The following is a 20,404-nucleotide window of genomic DNA, read 5'->3' on the forward strand; positions in this document are numbered from 1 at the left end:
GGCATCGCCAGTAGATGATTTTGTCATGCAGAAGTACCTCTGTAGGGTCCCCAGGCTCTGTGTGCTTTGCTCTATGCCAGATGAGGGCCAGAGCTCTACTTTGCTCTGCATCATCCAGGAAGTGACTTCAATTCACTTGGATTTGGGGGGAACCACCTCCAGCCATGGGTCTCTTGTTACCTGAACCAAACAAAAGTAATCCCGGGGAAAAAAGGAGCTGAATGTTGGGCCTGGGGCAGCGATGGAATACTCTGCCCTAGACTCCACGGTGACACTTGCCAATCTGTCTTCTTTAGCTGAGGGCCTCAAGAGCACAATGATTTCATCTGTGGCACTTAGCATACTACTGCCCAGCACACAGCAAGTACCTGCACTGGGTGAAAGAATGAGAAATTTTCTAAAATGTGACAGGGACACTGGATCATACGAGAGAAGCCAAGTTTGCTCTTTGAGATGTTTGACACTTCTCTTTGGCTGTTGCCAATCTAGAGTTTACCAAATTCTAAACGCGAAATAGCCAAGCAGAGCTGCTCTTCTTCTTTTGTTATCTTAAGAGCATTACTTCTCTTCAAGTATTTGTCCCATCATTTGCCACTTGAAAGAAAGAAGGTGGAAATGTTAGCTTGTCCACAGAATTTTAAAAGTGACCAAATAGTTTATTATTCAAATAGTCCACTTGCAGTTCAATGGTATCATGACTCACAGAACCAGATGTAGTGGTGCACATTTGTAACCTCACCTACTCAGAAGGCTGAAGCAGAAGGATCACAAGTTTGAGGCCAGCCTGGCCAACACAGTGAGATCTTGAAAAAAACTAATTCTATAACTACACAATTGCAGCTTTTCACTGTGATAGTAATTAACAGTAAGAGAGTTACCTTCATCTCCACTGGCCTTCAAGATTGCTAGGTCTTCAAATGACACTGATTAAACACGATCACTTAAAAATTGCAAAATCTTGGGTCTGGGAAGGTGGCTTAGTGGTAGAACACTTGCCTTGCATTCCTGAGGGCCTGGGTTTAATTCCTCAGCACCACATAAGCAAAAAAAAAGAAAAAAGCTGGAAGTGGCACTGTGGCTCAAGTGGTAGAGCGTTAGCATTGAGCTGAAGAGCTAAGGGACAGCGCCCAGACCCAGAGTTCAGGCCCCATGACTGGACCCCCCCCCCCCACAAAAAAAATTGCAAAATCTTTAGTAGTTAATCTTTCTGTTGTTTGATTAAAAATGTCTATGATCTTACCAGATGTGACATCCAGAGGCTGAAAGTCCTAGCCTTTTGCTAGAAAAGAAAAAGATATGTTCCCACTGTCATGTTCCAGGAGTGTTTCCAGGGCACAGAAAGCAGCAAAGGAAACACTTTCTTCCCTCCCATGCAAGCTGGAGCATCATCTAGACCAGGGATAGGGCATGTCCAGCCTGCAAGGAATATAAGGCCCAGAAAATCAATTGGAACATGATGAGATAGACCTGTACGTTTCTTGACTATGTGAAGCTATCTGCCTGTGCTGATAATTTTGAATAGTCCTTGGATGATGTTATAGAAGTCCACAAATTGGCTTTTGGCAAATAAAGATTCCTTAGACAATAGCACATGTACAAGTGAATTTTACTAAAAGACAATAGACCCTTAACCTGGACACTCTAACTGGTGTAGAGTTCCTACAGAGAAATGGACACACACAGAAAAAGACAGACAGAAACAAAAACAGTTTGAAAGAAAGGAGGGTGGGATGGAAGGAGGGAGAAGGACAAAGAGGGAGAAAAGAAGACAGAAACAAAGAAAGGAAGGGGGAGAAACAGAGACAGAGTAAATGGATTCTATCTTCCACAATCACAGGCATCTCTAACCTTGGTAAGCCTGTCCTGTCCGAGTGTGGAAGAGGATAGCTGTGTCTCGATTGTTTGCATGTTAGCTATCCATGTGCCCACATTTCTGCCATTGTTTCTTTCCTGCTCTAAGGAAAGGGCACATGAGACATCACTAGCTACACATGACTGTCCTGTGTGATACGATGCCATGGTTTAGCCATCTCTTACAGTTCAGCTTTTCATTCCAAGACAGTCCATTTGGCACGAGCACAGAAAGTCCATACAGCCACCCACAACTTGATCTACTAGTCGTGAACGGAAACTTTTGAACACGTTCCACCAGCTGCACAATGGTACCATTTATTACTTTATTCTCAGGGGAAAACGTTTGCTGTGTGAATAATACCAGGCACTTATGTAAGCTTCTTCATTTTCAGGGAGCTTTATGGGTGTCAGCAAATTCACACAACACCCTGGTAAGGTAGCAGGGCATTGTTATGCTTTTTCTACAGGGAGAGAAATCAGATCACAGCAGCAGATTTTCCCAAGGCTACATGGACAAAACTGGCATGGACACAGTTCCAAGGGATCCATACTCTTCTATGAGAAAGCACAAACAACTTCCCATTTATAGAAAGTCCCTAAAAGGGTTGTATCCTGGACCTAACACTCTAGCATCTCTGCCGTGACTTTTGACATAGCAACTAGTGTTGTCTTACCTTGGGTTTTTTTCCATTGGGTGAAGAGGGCAAGGCATGATGGGAACACCATATGGCATAGTAAGCGGTTTTAACATTGTCCAATCTATAATCACAGGATCATGGAGGATGGGGAAGGAGGGAAGTTGAGTATTCATTAAGTCTCATGAGAAGAAAAAAAAAACAATCATCCCTGCAATCTAGAATGGATTTGTTGATTTCAGTTACTCGTTGGGGATTGAGAAAGAATTTTGCTTATCAGTTTCAGGACCACACTCATACCTTTAGTCGTGGGTTGAATTGTGGCCACTCAAAAGTTATGCACAAATTATAACCTCTAATATTCAAAACTGTATCTTATTTGGCAGAAAGATTTTTTTTTTTGGTCTGTTGTGGGGCTTGAACTGTGGGCCTGAACGCAGTCCCTCAGCTCTTCAGCTCAAGGCGAGAGCTCTACCACTTGAGTTACAGCACCACTTCCGGTTTTCTGGTGGTTTATTGGAGATAAGAGTTTCACGGACTTTCCTGCCTGGGCTGGCTTTGAACCACGATCCTCAGATCTCAGCCTCCTGAGTAGCTAGGATTACAGGCATGAGCCATCAGCGCCCAGCATGCAGAAAGATCTTTGAAAGTAAATTAGAGATTAAATGTCTTCAATCCAATGGTAGGCGTCCTTAAAAGAGCATGGCACCGGGAGATTTGTGACACAGACATACACAAAGAGAAAAACTGAAGATAGAGGTGGAAATGTGCCAAAAACACTCGAGGACTTCCAGCAGTTGCCAGAAGGTGGTGAAGAGGCATGGAACACATTCTCCTTCGAGTAAACTTTGTCCATACCTTGACCTAGGCTTCTGACCTCCAAAGCTGTTTTCAAGTCACCTAGGAATTTATTTAAGCAGCACTAGAACATTAACTTATCTTCTTTCACAAACCTCTGCTACTTCTGAGTATGTTATGGGGTTTAACTCAATTTAAAGCTGAATACAAGCACTGTCAAATCTTTTCATCCCTATGTGTGTGAGGCCCAGTCCCCAAAAGACCAACCAACCAGCCAACAAACCAACCATGTGTTTCTTCTAATTTTAAAGGTAATAACTCTGGATGGGCTTAGCTGAAATTTCTACTTGGAGTCTCACAGGCTGGCATGTGGCTCTTTTCTGGAAGCTTTGAGTGAAGCTTGGGATACCCTGAGAATCAAATTTAAGATAGACATGGAACCATTGGGAAACTTAGTGTGGTTCAATGAGATTTCTTATGAGATTACAAAAGAATCCATTCTCTGCACACACACACACACACATACACACACACACACACACACACACACACACACACACACACACATTTGGTGGTATGGGATTTGAACCACTGTACTTGCAATTAAGCACTGTAGCATTTGAGCCATGTCCCCAGCCCTCATCCGCTGTATTTTCTAGTTGGAAACATTCCCTGGATGGGAAGAATCATGCTTTGGCTGGGGTCATATCTGACAAGTACCGTAAGCCCTTGGTATCCGTGTGCATAACCACTCTCTCCTAAGGAGAACCACCACTGAGGATACAGATTTCAGGCAGGTAGTCAATTCATTTTCCCATAACACCACCCAATTTCTTCTAAATCTGATGTTTTCACTAAATTAAGCCCATTTAATATTTACCTTGCAATTTTGATACCATTTGCTTTTTAGGGGGCATCATATTTTCACAAAATAAGGTCAGGGAACATTCAACAGATCATACAAAGATTTAAACATAACTGACAATGGCTCCGGGGGACTGAGAGGGCTTCTCCACATCAGCTGAGCTGTGTGACGAGTGCGTAGGAATTTAAAGTGTTTGTTTTTGAAATTTCTTTTGATTTAAAAGAGTTATTTATTTATTGGTTATGCTGGTCAAAACTGCATGTAATGAATCTGAGTAAAAGGGGGAAATCCTTAGAGAGGGGTCCTTGACCACAGAATGTTAGGCCTGAAGGAAAATTCCAGAGACTACCTGCTTCAATTCTCATGCCATAGGTCCAGAGGTAAGTCAGAGGGACACTAAGATAATGCCACTAAGGCCCAAGCTAGTGAGTGTGAAGAAAAAGCCTATTTGTTTCGATGGCTAGTAAGATGCCTTTTGTGTTCCCTTCCCCCTGTGTTCCTAGCTAGTGGTTAGTAGTTCAGCCAGATGTGTGCAGAGATTATGACTCCTCCCAGGGTCACAGGACCACCCTGGCTGGTGTCACTATTTTGCAATTCAAAACTCTGAATAAGGTGCACCCATTTAGTTTTTCATAGCTCCTCTCCTGGTGCTGTTCACAATAACATGTGTAAGCTGCTGAATAAAATAGTTCTGAACCAGAGTCTGGAGGAGGAGCCTGGTTGGATGTGTAGACAGTTTGGCTGAGGTCACAGGAAGCTTGTATTCAATATCAATATCTAAAGAACATAAGGTGCTGATGTCAAGTGATTTCTTTGTACTTCTACTAATGTGTAGCTGAGTTTAAAATAGAGTCCTGAGTGCCCGCCCCCATCTTGGAGCACCCTAAATTTCGGGAGAAATCTAGCTACTCTCTGGACCTCCCCAGTACTCTCTGTCCAGCCTGCTCCCAGGACCCTCCATTGTGGTTGCTGTCCTTTCTCCATAGCGAGCCCCAACTCTTAGACTGCTGTCCATTGCTGGAGAGGGAATGATGTAGAAGTGCTGAGTTCCTGGGTGGAAACTCACTGGACTGCAATTCCGCACCTCCTTCCTCTTTCTCTCATAGTGCCTTAGAGTGATCTCGCACCATAGGATGTCTATCCTACCGTCTCCCATCCTACTGTTCTGCTTTCCTAGGTGTGGTTGGATGTCCTCCCTAGCACCACAGGTTCCTGCTGAGGACATCTGCTGCCATGTAGAGGGTACACAAGGTCTTCCACATAGTGTCTGGTGGTTCTCATGGCATCTGGCACCCATCGCTGTGATTTCTCTTCTTTTCACTGTTAAAAGTCATTGGCTAGGCTGGGCACCATGGTTCATCCCTGTAAGCATAGCTATTCAGGAGGCTGAGATGCAGAGGACTGAGGTTCAAAGCCAACCCAGGCAGAATAGTCCTTGAGATTTCATCTGAAAATAACCAGCAAAACACTGGGGTTCAAGTGGTAGAGTGCCTGTCAAGCAACTAAGCTAAACAAACACAAGGCCCTGAGTTCAAGTTCCAGTGCTGGCACCACACTGGTGATGTGCCACTAGTGTACCACAACTCTTATTGTCCCCTGTGCCACAACTCTTATTCAGTTTCCTTTTGTCATTGCCCAAAGCCTTGATCCTAAAGATCAGAGGACTAACATTACAAGGTCCTGTAGATATGACCCCAGAATTGCCTCCTGAAGAGGTCCGGGTTCAAACTCTGCCTTTTATTTTTTTGCCCATGTAACCCTTTGTCCTCACCCCCTATCCAGAGAATGATCAAGGAGCTCTCTATCCACTCCTCCACCACCACATGACTGGTGGTTGGCAGCCTAGTAAGTCCTGAGACCCCCAACTCTGAACCCTGCACTTACTGTCTCCCTACCTCCATTGGTTTGGGAGGACAGCACCTGATTGTGGGTGCCATTACTGTCTTCCAAGACATTTCTCTTTCTTGTAGGACTCTGGACCACAGGCCCTGCAGCTGTTGCTGCTCCCTTCTCTGGGAGAATTGTTTGACCCTGCAAGGGAGATGCAGACATCTCCTGCTATTATTTTGGCCCAGTAGTATTTCTGAACAATTTGTTTCAAGTACTTTCCTATTTGATACACAGAAAAATGTTATACCCTACTACCCAACAAAAATTTGGCTTAACTTACCCGGGAATATAAGAACCCCCCATCCCAGCCCCAACAGCTGGTTCCTTGCTCACTGGTGTGGATTCCCTTCAGTAGAGATAATGTGCCAAGTCTTACTTTTATTTTTTTTTTTTTGCTTGAAAGAAATGGACATTCTCAGATATACAAATTCTGAACTTCTATTGCAATATGAAAATGCATGTCTTTATTAGTATGTACTAATTGTAGAAAGGGATTTCATTGTGGAAGTATTAAAGGAACTAATCTATGAATTCCTGGAAATTTTCTTCCCTTTGTTAGAAAGTGCTATTAAATGTGTGGGGTAGGGGGTGAAAGGGAAGGTGTGGAGGTCACAAAGAAGCACCACCTTGTGGGAGTAAGGTCTCACTAGAAACTAGCTATATGCATACTTTCAGGCCAGCATTAAAAGAAAAAGGCTGTTCATGCTCTGGGAAAGAGGCATGTGTCTGGATTCCATATGGATGCCATGCTGTTGTGTTTCGTTTAGCACAGCTACGTGTAATATTATATATTTCCAAATAATAGCTCTTCATCTTCAACCCAAGAAAAGGATTGCCTTATAAATTTCCTATTGCCCATACACAGAGCTCAATATGACCTCCTCCAGGATCAGCAGATCAATTTTGTCACTTGTCATTGACAAATGGTGTGAAAACCCTTTCGCACCATGCCCAAATGCACAGCCTGCAGGACTCAGGGCCTTCTGGGGATAGGGAGGGGATTATACATATGTGTGTGTGTGTGTGTGTGTGTGTGTGTGTGTGTGTGTGTGTGTGTGTGTGTGTGTGTATGGTGTTTTTGTTTTTGAGACTCACTATTTGTCCCAGGCTTATCTTAAACTTGCAGTCTTCCTACCTCAGTCTCCCAAGTGCTGAGATTATATGTGTGCGTCACCATGCTCTGTTGAGTATTACTGTGTTAGGAGCACTGTGGGAGGAACTCTGCACAAGAAACAGAATTGCAGGTTGCAAGATTCTCCTTTGAACTGGATTATTTTAAAACTTCATTTCTCTGTGAGCCAGAACAAGCTCTAGTGAAACTTGTCCTATCTTAGACTTGGAAGAGCATTGACATGTTAGCCCTACAGAGGTCAGAAACAGGACCATGACTCAGTTGCAACACCTCCACACAGCATTGATTTCCATGACCCCACAATGTGCTCTGCCCACATTGCTGCCAATCAGACAGTCCAGCAGAGCTGGAATGGGTTTTCAGAGCCACATTCACTGCAGGGACAAGGGCTATGCTGGGTAAGACAGACCTGAGAGAGAGGGAACAAGAAGAGCTGAAAGTAATGGCTCCCTTTTCAGTCAACAGAACTCAGTGAAAAAGGAGCAAAGAACTTGGTCATGTTTAATGCTCCCATGCCGTACTCTGTGTGTGGAATAGTTAGAATTCTATTTAATATTTGGCTCATGTCTCAACTATTTCAGTAGTGTAAAAAGTAAAAGCTAAGTAATCATATGCATTAAAATTCAGAAGGCCTTTCCAGAAGATAGACAACAACTTTTAGCTTACATTTTACATGAGGAAAAAGAAATAGTTCTGTGAAGCATCCCAAATTCTTAGAAGAATCAGAGATAAGAAACTCACGCCAGCAGCTTCAGTGTCTCTGGCCCAATTTAGCACACTGTGTCTTGGCAGCGCACCCACGGAGGGGACAGAGGACTCTTTGGGACGGCAAAGCCCAATTGAAAGGCAAGTGTTACTTATAAATTATCTCCAGACGGGCCAGTTTCAACAATTCGTACATTGCTCAGATTTGCAAAGTGGAAGTTTTAATCATTCCATTTGAGGCTGATTTGGTTTAGGCTGGGGACTATTTCGGGAACTCTAAGAACAAAGGAGAAGGCAAAAGACACCTGCTCTGGAGGACCTCCCTGGCTCGTGGCGGATTGCTTAATCACTATTCCAATTCTGCTTTCCCATTGACAAAGCCCTCTTCTCAGACTTCCAGGCAGGCCGCCTCCCTTTGCACCTAGAGGAACAACTGGAAACATCATCAAGGAGGGAGCAGAATGAATATTTAATTAATATATTAGATGCTATAGAAGTAAATTGAATATTTACCTAAAGTATAAATTATACCAAATTGATAAATTGTGTATATATATAATATGCTGTAGAAGTAAATTAAATATTCACTACATCTTATATTATGTATTATATATTCATTATACATGTATATATGTGTGTATACACATATATGTTATATGATATATATGCACATATATTATATGTGTGTGTATGTAATCTATATTATCCATATTAAAAGGCTAATCATAGCTGGCTCACTAAAGCACTTTGTCGCAACATGAGATGATATCTGATTTCTGATCTACATTGTCCATCTTCCTCTGTTCCTTTCTCTCCCTTCCTCCTTTCTCTACCGCTGTCCTTCCACTGGCCTTTTCATTCATTCTTTCATTTATCCATAATAAGGTTTAGGGAGATGTTATTATGTGCCAGTCCAATCAGAGGTCAAAACACACCCAGTTTACATGTCAGTTGGAGAGAGAAGTAGAACTTGAGTCCTTTGCCACTATAGAACTTTCTAGAAGCTCATAAATTTCAGCCTGTGGGGGGTTCTACACGTGCAAAGGAAAATAATCCTGATCATCTTTACTTCTACCAGTGATGCATAAAAGACCCAGAGGAAAGATAAGGCTATAACATTTCATGTTTAGTTGTGTGTGAGTAGCACACACACGTGTGCACGAACACACACACACACACACACACACACACACACTCATACATGGGCTCTGTTGAGCCTATAGACAATATTGAATTTCTCTAATTAATCAACCCTGGAACTTCCCTATTACAGTATTTCTTGTCAGTTTTTCTCAAGTTTTAGCTGTCTTTGATTGAGTTTTTTTCAACTGACACATACATCAATGTACATGAAATGCATTATATCATAAATCAAGAGTTTGAAACTATAGGCTAAAAACAGCTGCTTGTTTTTATAAATAAAGTTTTATTGGAACACACTCTCACTCATTTTTAATGGTCCATGTCTGATTTTCTATTACAATAACAAAACTAAGTACAGTAGATGGGATGGATGGAAGCCAAATGGCACAAATGATTTGGACACAATAATTCATTTTATTATTGGATATTGTTTTTCCAACTTCTCTAAAATCTGTCCTTTAATAAAGTTTTTAAACCTTGTCTATATTGGTACATATAAGATCAAGTAATTACAGAAAGGGCCAGTAATCAGTAACTCAGGCCTGGAAATCATCTGTATAGTCAGCTCCTAGGCCATCTGGAATCTCAGCAGAGTTGGCCAAATGTTGCAGTCAATATGTGGGTTATATTTCTCACATAAAACTAAGTACAGGTAATTATAATATCTAATTCAAAGCTTCAGCCTCATCTAGAAGAAGAAAGAAGCATTTCTTTCCCCATTTTAAGTTTCAACTTGCCAAGGTAAACTTCCTCTGGACTGAAAGATGTTGGTGGAACTCACACCACAGTGAGTATTATTACAGCTGAGAGAGAAAAGGAACTAAGTTTCCAGAAGGTCAGCCTGAAACATCCAACAGCCCTGGCTTAGCGGAGATAACTACTATTCAGTAAATAGGGCTGGACTCACAGTTTACTATGTCAATGGAACCAATTGTACATTTAATTGATGTTTTGATACATAGCCACATCCTCTCCCTGTCTTAAAGGAGAAACACACACACACACACACACACACACACACACACACACACACACACACACACACACACACACACACTTTTTAGAAAGTTTCCCCATGAGAGCTGGAGGGTACCTTCCTTTAATCTCTCTGGGTGGTAGTGATGCTACAACTAAGTCCTGGCTTCACAAGAAGAGCAGGTGGCAGGAGGGAGAAAGCCCATCACATTCCCTCATGAACTTTGTGGGAAGCTCAGCACATAAACTGCCGACCCAGCCAAGCATTTCCACTTGCTTCTTTAGAAACTGCTTAGGAAGCTTTCTCCTGTTGCAGAAAGAAATACGGTCACATCTCCTAAGTTTTTCTGGGAGCTTCCAAAACGCCCAAGTAAACTAGGGGAGAGTTTAGTGAGGAGGATAATGCTTAGAGATCAGCTGTGCCTTCTGCTTTGGTCAGGAGTCACGTAAGATGAGTCTGGCATCCTGGACAGAGTCCAAAGTAAACAGCTCCAAAGGCAATACTCCATAAAGGCCCAGGCTCTGCCAATGCTTTTCACACACACACACACACACACACACACACACACACACACACACACACACACACACACACACACACACACACACACACACACACACACACAGCAAAAACATCTCTACCAAATCCTTGAGAAAACAACTAGATAACTATTGGCTGCAGTGTGCCAGGCTGGGACTCTGGGCAATTAGAAACAGAAAGTTCCAAGTTCATGAATATTCAACACGAATTGAAAACTTTTGGAAAGTTCCCATCTAGCCCATTCCAGTTACCTTCTTTCCAAACATCTGATATGAAAGCCTTCCTCTTCCTTTCGCAGGAATGTTGGATGCATGCTAGGTTTTCCATATCAACCTGCAAAACAATGACTTTCTCTGTTCTTTAACTAAGGCAAAATTTAACATCTGTGATAGAGAAAGTCCTGCTTTCATTGAAGGTCATCCACACTGGACACTTAAGGTAGTAATGATTATAACTAACTGAAGAACCAAGTAAATTTAAAATTAGTTTAAAATAGTTTAAAAATAGTTAAAAGTTGGGAAGAAAATAGTAAAACTTTGTATACCTTTAGTTTTTTTTTAATTAAAAGTTTTGATGCATGTTACATGTCATTACTCTTAAACTTTGACCCATGTGTGTACGTGTGTGTGTGTGTGTGTGCGCACACGCGTGCGCGTGCACTTTCCCTGAAGTACTGGGATTGAATCCAGGACCTTTCACAAGGCAAGAGTTCTATTATTTAATGCTACATACTCAGATGTTTTTATTTTGTTGTTGTTTCTTTTTGTGAATTTAATCTTTATTTTCTGGATATGAATAATATATATTTTTTTCTTTTTGTACATGTGTGCCAGTACCAGAGCTTGAACTCAGGGCCTTCTGCTCTTACTAAGCTTGCTCAGGCTGGCACTCTACCACTGAGCCATGCCTCCAGTCTTTGGTTTTGTTTTTAAGCTAGGATCTTGCCACTGCCATTGACGGGGCTGGTCTCCAACTCAAGATCCTCCTGTCTCAACTTCCTAATAGCTAGGCTTACAGGTATGTGCCAGCAGGCCTAACATACAGTTTATGAAATGAGCTTATAAATAGTACCCATTTATTTATTCCACAGCAAGTAAAGCTCAGAGTGAATAAATGACTTATTGAAGTTCCATTGTTTTGTTAATCATGTTTATTAGTCTGTGCTACTAAAGATTTTAAAAACATAAAAGCTTTGAAAATTAAGTCTCAATAAAATAAAACAAAGAACATGACTTGAGGGTGTGTATGGTATTCACACCTACAATCCTTTATCTTGAGAAGTTGAAGCAGGAGTATGGAGGCCAGCAAATATACTGAGTTACAAATCAAGCATGGGCTATGTAGCAAGAATCTGACTCAAAAACAACAGAAAGAGAAAGAGAGAGAGAGAGAGAGAGAGAGAGAGAGAGAGAGAGAGAGAGAGAGAGAGAGAGAGAGAGAGAGAGACTTGGCAGGGAAATGTAGGTGGTTCAGTAAAGTTCCCTGGACCCCAAGATTTCATTTTCTCAAATGGGCATAATATCTACTCTGCCTAATTGTTGTGAGAATTCAAGATAAAATCATAGAATGAAAGAAACTTTCCCCTTCTCTTTTTGAAGTTTTGCTGAATGAATTAATGGCAGATTGACAGGAGAAAAAGGTGTACAAGTTTAGCATTCATGAAGAAACGGCAGAAACGGCATGAAGGAGCACCAGCCCCAGTGAAGTTCAGGTGCTTGTGTCCCCTTCTTCACAGAGGAAATTTTGATGGACAGTAAATGGTGTTAGGGAATAGGAATACACCCACAAGACAGAAATTAGCTTGTAACGCATTCCCTTTATAATTTGAGTGACTCTGCCACACACAATGTCTGTGACAAAGTCCATCTAGGTATGGTTATATTCCTGAATCTCTGCCACAGATAAAAGAGATTTTAGGGTGGGGATGGAAGGTAACTTCGTTCTCTCTGGAAGTAGATTTGATCTTTAGGTAAATAAGGGAATATCAGAGTAAACTTTCTCCCACCATGCACGGCCTTTGAAGACCTTTAATTTTAAATAACCAGCATATTGAATGCTGTCTTTTGGAGGACAAAAATCATTATTTGCTTTTCTCATATTTGACTTCTCAGAAGCTTCTTTTTCCCTATAGATTTGTAGAAGTTCTTTATTTCTGTGAAAAATGTTGATCTCACCAAAGGTCACTGCCGTCTAAATCAAATGAACAGGCACACACAGAACAGAAATGAGTGTGACTGGAGGGGTACAAGGGCTGGGAAGAGGCGGGCGTGGGCCGGTCAGCAGCCGCGGTGGGCTGGATTCCTTGTCGGAGCAGGGGCCGGTCTTCACCTCTCTTGACCCCCACCGTGATCTGGGCACGTTACTGGCACGGAAGCCCCAGCGCATGTCTTCTCGGTTCCCAGCGACGCCCGCCCTTGAAACATCAAGATGTGCGGTTCCTGCGCTGGGAGCTGGGTGCTGGGTCATCCGCATCGTCCCCAAGGCGCCTGTGCCTGGCATAGAGAAGGAAACCAGCGACATGAGCCCTGCTCTTTGTCCCTGTAAGCTCTGCCCACCCCTGCTCTGGGGGTACTGGGCTTTAAACTCAGGATCTCCAGCGCTCCACACTGGAGCAAGCACCTTTTTGTTGTATTTTTCAGGCTGTTGATTCCACTACTTCTCTAATCTTTTCATCCATCGCCATCCCTCTACCCCTAGTAACGAATTATAGAACGAATGATTTCTGCCGAAAAACTAGTCATTACTCTTACAAAGGAAATTAAAATTTGATCCCAAGTCAGGAAGAAAGAAAAAGAAGGAAAGAAGGAAAGAAAGAAAGAGAGGAAGGAAGGAAGGAAGGAAGGAAGAAAGGAAGGAAGGAAGGAAGGAAGGAAGGAAGGAAGGAAGGAAGAAGTGACTGTGACACTTCTCAGTAAAATTGAACCTCATGATTTCTTTCATTAGCAGAGCCAGGTGTCAGGTGCTCAAGCCTATAATCCTAGCTACTCAGAAAGCTAAGATCGGGGGGTTGTGGTTCAAAGCCAATCTAGGAAGGAAAGTCCATTAGACTCTTATCTCCAATTAATCAGCAAAAGGTCAGAAATAGAGCTATAGGTCAAGTGATAGAGTACCAGCCTTGAGAAAAAAAGCTAAGGAAAGTGTTCAGGCCCCAAGTTTAAGCCTTAGTAACACACACACAATCACACACACACACACACACACACACACACACACACACACACACACACACACACAAACACAGGTCTTGTTTTGCCAGAATGTTTTTTTCCCATTGTACAAGGTTGCCAAGGTGTGGCCACAGAGCACTATTGTTAATCTCTCATAGAAAAGCCAGCCCATATATCTCCTCTTTTTGGATAATTCTGGCTAGTTCACAAAGCAGTAGTGAAGATATTTCCTGTCTTCATGAAACAAACACCTTCATCCTCTTACTGTGAGGGGAGGAAATGGAAAGAAAATGCTTATCCACCACAACAGGATACAGAACAGTGGAACCAGGTCTTGGATTCAACATGGAGTCATAACATATATGCCACATGTGTTGGCCTTCAGAGGAATCAGAGCAAGCTTGAAGGAAGTAAGGCATGGCACAAGCCCCAAAGACAGTATGTATTCATTAATTCAGTATGTATCAATATGAGTGTGGGCTGTTTCTGAAAGACCCAGAAGTCTGCATGTATGATGCCTGTTTTCTTGTATGATGTATGTTTTCTTGAAAGTGATGAGAGGCCGTGGGAGGAGGAGGAGGCCCCTGGAAAGGAAGGGTGAGGCCTGAAAGCATCATTTGGAGCACCACTAAGATCATGTCATCAGATGGAAGCATAGACTTAGGGCAGGCGTGTCGTGTCTCAGTGTGGATTTCCCAGAAGCTGATTCTGACTACACATTGTTAATTAATCAGGGTCATAATCCTGGAAAGATCAGGAAGGTCATGGAAACAAACCATGGCAATGCAGGTGCAGGTTATGCCAGTGAGCATGTTACTAAGGTAGACCTTTGAAACTTGGTCACCATGGAGATCTCTTTGGTGATGAAGGACACACTTCTAAGTGGCTCATCCAAAGGCTAGAAAGCTGAGATATTTGCATACCACATGTCTTCTGGCGGAGGGTTGTTTACTATTGACTTTCCTGCACTTGGGACCAACCCTGTGTACAGAATACTCTCCCAGGAATCCAGAGGAAACCTAGAGGCAAAACTTGTTGCAGTGCAAAATGACCTGAAGTATACCAAGAGGACATACCAAGAGAGGATCAATGGCGTCTGTTTTGGGATTCTAAATATGGCCTAGTCAAAGTTGTAATTGTTTTGACACTATTGAAAGCTTTCTATATGGCTATTGAATAGCTTCACTTCCAAGATAATTGAAGAACATTGCTTAAGCAAGGTAAGTTATATAAGTAGAATCCCAACAGCATAAGGCACCAGCAAAATATCGTTTAAACTGCTATTCATAGAAATCTCATCATTTCAATATGTATCCTAAAGAATGTGCTGGATGATGCTGGAATGTCCATTACAGCTGTGACACCAAACAGAAGAGGATGTGTGGACCCAACCCTACTGCCACATTGAGACTCAGGCAGGAGTACTGAGCCAGTATTAGTGGATCCTAGCTTCCTCCTGTCAGACAAGTTTCCTCAATTGCTCTGACCAAAGGGGGGGTGCAGCTTCTACAATTGCTTCTGGAATTTCCTTGAGGAAGGAGCTCCTTGCAAGAGGCAACATGACTGAGTCCTTCCTGGCTCTTCCCCAAGTCACTGCTTGATCTCGAAGCAGCCTCACCAAACCAGTCCTGAGGTCTCAGTGCTCAGAGCTGTCAGCAAACCGCCCACACCCTGTTTGTGTTGGCTTGTGTGACTGCGCCAGGCTGGAGGTGGCAGCTAAAGCTGTTTACTGGCTTTATTTCAAATGAGGAACACTTTGAGGTACACTTAAAATTCTGCTTTGAGTAGCAGTATGGACAGGAATGGTAATGCAGAAAGAAAACAAAAGAGCTAAATAGAACATAATGTGGTAGAATTGTCATGAAATCACACGGAATAGCTTCAAGGGCCATTTGAGAAACAATGATACTTGAATCCTGTATCATACACATAGGTGCATACACATATCCTCACACATATGTAAATATATGCACACATATATGCAGAATTTAAAGCGATCATATTGCCTTTATATAGCACATCCATCCCTGCCACAGAATTGAGACCATGCTCAGGCTAAGTTCAAGTCCCAAATGTATTAGCTGAGGCTAAAAGAACAAAACAAAGCATGACAGAATTAATTAGTACTGTGACCTGCATGGAGAAAGGAGCTTTCTTGCTGACTTTTGTAGGGTTGGGGACCATCTAATGGCAAGAATCAGATTATTCAGGGTTAAAATTCAGCTCATGCGGAATCACATGTGCTGCTGAAAACTGAGCAAGAACTGATTAGAAAACTGCTTGTTCAATCTCCAGGAAACAAAGGCTCCAACAGGACACCAGAGACTCAGCCAGAGGCTGACTTGGGAGTAGACCCCAGCCCTTCTGTCTTTCATGGTTCACATCACTTTGCAGACTTCTAAATTATTACTGTTGCTTTATCCTGATGCACTTCAGTCCCTCAGTCTTTCCCATTTTATTTCCTAGAGTCAGGCAAACCAGTCACCTGGCTTACCCAGATCTGATGCACAGGCCTGGCCACCTATCTTGGCTCTAAGGCAGATGGAGATTAGTCAGAAGAGAAAGTGAAGGAGGGAGTCAGGAGATGAGTGAGGTGAGGGACTCTGCAAGTGGGGGAAGCTCAAGGAACAATGACTGCCGCCCTCCTCTTCCACAGCCCTGGAATAATACCCCGGTGTCAACCTCTCGGTCTCCCACATGTTGGCACACAGTCTCTTTGTCTTCTGTTGAACCTTAGGCCATGACAAAACTCAGCTTCTTTTTTCTTCCTCCTCAGAGTCTTTCTTAAGAGGTATTTTTTAAAACTCACTGGAAGGTCAGTTTGTGAAACACAGAAGAAGGGCTTTCTTTGGGTTTTGTTCTCTCTTTGGAGTGTTATTATAAGAGAGGAGCTTGCTTGAATGAAGCTACAAGCATTCTCCAGGCCCCAAGTAGGCATGCAATCCTTGTCACAGAAAGCCAATAATGTAGGTAGAGTATGAATTCCTTCTACCTGGAAAAGAAAGGATTGGCACCTGGTTGGACTGGAAGAGAGAGGGTAGAAGTGTACCGTCTTGATGTGAACTCCTATCATTAACAGTATCTGTAGTATTTCTTAATGTAACAACTGATCATTGCTTAATAGTTATTACAACTCCAAAACCTTCCAAAGAAGCATGCAGTCAAGGTGATCATTTGATGGTGATTCTAGCTTACAACTTAAAAGTGAACTTCCATAGAAGACAGAGGCCTCAAGGATAAGAAGTGGAGTGAATTAACAGGTTGTCCATTAACATTGGTTCTTGTCTATTTTTGCTAAATTTGAATGATATTCCCAAAGTACTTTTTAGAGGGAACTAGAACATGTGAACTGATTAAAACAACACATACCCAAACCATCTGTTTCTCAACTAAGTACCATTCTGCTGGTATTATTCAACTACATATGCTTAGAAATATGGCTTAAGGAAGAACATGTTTGGAAGATCCAAAATGGATATTTGCGCAAGTCTGATTCAAATGATTATGGAAAGATGCACGTTCAAAAAACACAGTGAAGAATATTGGCACTTTCCTGAATGTTTTTTATGCAGTTTATTTAAGCATCATAACAATCCCATGTACCCCATTTCGTAAGTAGGGAGACTGCTGTCCAGCATGGTTTGAAAACCAGCTCAAGTATACTTCCTAAGGGGCAGAGTTAAAAGTGAACTTGATAAAATGTGACTCGTGCTCTTATGCTCTTAAGTAGCATCACAATGCCATTCAGTGGCTGGAACACAAATATAAATCTTAAAATGAACCACAGTGCTTTGTAGTTTATTCATTCAGCAATATGCTTTTATGTATAGTGTGTTGATACTGAGAACTGCACATTTGTAGCTGAGGATCCACTCAGTTGAAATTGATTAACTTGCTGTCCTCTGACATCTGTATTCTAATCTAGACAAACAATAACACAGAGCAAATCATAGAATTCCATGGAATTAGTATGAGCTGTAGTTAAGTGCTCGTGCAGAAATGGAGATACTGTGATATTAAGTGAGAAAGAGAGACCCTCTTAGCTTAAATGTTTTTTGTTTTGTTTTGTTCTGTCCTGTTTTATTTTGGTCACTGGTTTTATTTTGAACTCTGGGCCTGTGCACTGTCCCTGAGCTCTTCAGCTCAAAGCAATCACTCTACCGCTTGAGTCACAGCACCACTTCTGGTTTTCTGGCAGAGGAGCATGCTTCTTTGTTCAGCTAGGCAGGGTAAATCATCATTTAGTCAGATAGGAAGCCATTAGTTAGGAACACTGGGAATATAAAATGAACAACTCACGTTGCCAATCAGAATTATCTCTCTTGACAACTTTTAAGACATTTGCAAACCATTGGGGTCATTATATACTTTAGAATTTCTAGTACATAATAGTGCCAAAAGTTATCTGTCCATCACATATCTCTCTCATCTCTGTCACTTGTAAGTCTAGGATCTCAATGAACAGTGTCTCTTCTGGGCGCACCTACTCATGTAGCTTTTTTTGTTTTGTTTTGTTTTGTTTTGCAATCTCCCGCGCCTCTATCCCCACTCCTGATACCTAGTCCCATGAACAATGCTGAGCCTCATACCATGAAGTTCCTGTAGAGGTGAAGGCTCCCGGCTGCGAGTCATAGTGATGCAGGAGCAGCTGCCTCCAGCTGTCACCAAGGTACAAGATCCAAATTGAAGAGCAGTGCTGGGCACGTCGTCCAGTTTCCTAGCAGCTGAAGAGCTGAATCCATAGGATTTAGTCCCAGTGGTGAAAGGCCTTGAAGAGTGTACGGATAGCTTTACCCTCCAACGGTCCTCGATTCTAGGGCACAAGAATTAAACTAAGAAAATACATAGATTAACAGGACAAAAGCATCCTATATGTCTTTCAGCATGTCACAGCCTTCAGAAGGAAATGAAGACCCCAGGAAATATAAAGCCTATATACTTTAGATTAAGCTGAATCCTGGGGAAATAACATAAGTTATATGTGGAAGCTAAAGGAAAATAACAAAGTCTGTTTGCACAGAATTCTCTTGGCTAGGACTTCCCGCCAAAGAATGTTTCTTTTTCCTGGTAGAGTGAGGGCATCTTGCACATAGGAGTCTTATCTTTGGTTTTCAGGAAGAAAGATTAGAAGGCCCTTCTTGCATCTGCCGTTTTTCAAATGTCTTTAGCTCCATGGACATAATCTGAGGTCAAAGTAGCAGATTGAGGGGTGTACATTTTGCCATCCTCTACCAGTTTGACCTCTTTATTATCCTGAGCTCCCCAAAGTGCAAAGTACTTTGCCCTTACTGGCCGTTTCCCACCAAATGAAGCCACTCAGGCAGCATTGCCAAAGGTCCTGGACCGATTAGTCCCTCATACAGCTCCCAATGTCTGAGTCTTAAGTTCATGAACATTTTCTTTTGTAATCTCCCTTGCACATAATAACTTCTCAGACAACAGATGGGCTTGTAGCTTATTTGTACATAGCTTAGGGTAACAACTGCTGCTACATACTGACTGATAATGAAGAATAAAGAATTGAGACACCTACCTGGTATCTAGTGATGCCATGACAGGCAGTAGAAAGCCATCATATCATTTTTCTAAAAATCATGCACATAGTAGGGGCTTTATTTATACTTATTTAGTTTCTGATTTCTTCAAATCAGACATCTTTCAGCTATAAGCAAGGTCAGTACTCAATAGCATTATAGGATGCAAACCTTCATCGTCAGTCCACCTCCCAACAATTATGTTTCTACTTAAATAATAATAGTCACATTTCATTTTAAAAGGCCAACTGAAGTTACTCCTCTGGGTGCTGCAGCCCAAATGCAATGGAAAATGTAAGAATCAGATACCTCTGCACCCTGCAATGTCACCCTGAAGATCTTTCCATTCTCTTTGCTTGTTTTCTTCTGGTATTGCCTTCAATTTCACAGCTTTGCCAAACATTTAGGTCAAGGTCAGAGCAAGAGATTATCTCAGGGTGGGAAGAACTGAATTTAGCTACACAGGGCTTCTTCCCCGTAAAAACATTTACCATGCAGCCAAGGACTCTTGTCTTCAGATTCTAACTGAGAAAAAAAAAAAACCCTTAAGAAAATGCCAACATTGCTTTGCTTTGCCAGTTCCCAAGCCAAGCCTGTTTCAAGTTCCAAGGGCACTGCGCCTTACAGAGGGGAAAGTGCTTGCGGAGACATCAGAAGGCCTGACTTCTTTTTCTAGGACTCGCTGACATGTGTGACCTAGTCCCCAGAGACTTCTTCAGCTTTGTCCTGTTTCTGTCCCCATGCTGGCACTAAATGACCACGTCTCTGCCTCTGTGAATGTTATCTGTTAACACAACAATAACGCTTGTGAAGAGAAACATCACATTTTGAGGATTTGTGAAGTTGAACCAACAGGACTGATTCAGTTAGCTCTAAAATATCCTGATAGATAAGTTCCACACCTGAAATGTTTCCCTATATTCTTTGTTTCCTTGTTTATGTTCTCACTATTCTGCACTCCTTCTAGGATAGAGAATTAATTCCTTTTGTTGTTGTATTACAATGTTGTTTTACAACTTCTGTCTGCCACATACTTTGTTGGCTAAGTGAAAAAGGGAAACAATATATTAACGAGTAACACAATAAGCAACTACAAGAAAACTGCTTTGGATATGAAATTTCCCATTACCCCCAAGACTCAGGTAGTAAAGGCTTGCTCTTTCAA

The sequence above is a fragment of the Dipodomys merriami genome, unplaced genomic scaffold, assembly GCF_024711535.1.
Source record: "Dipodomys merriami isolate MVZ:Mamm:240054 unplaced genomic scaffold, mDipMer1.0.p SCAF_30, whole genome shotgun sequence".
NCBI lineage: Eukaryota > Metazoa > Chordata > Mammalia > Rodentia > Heteromyidae > Dipodomys > Dipodomys merriami.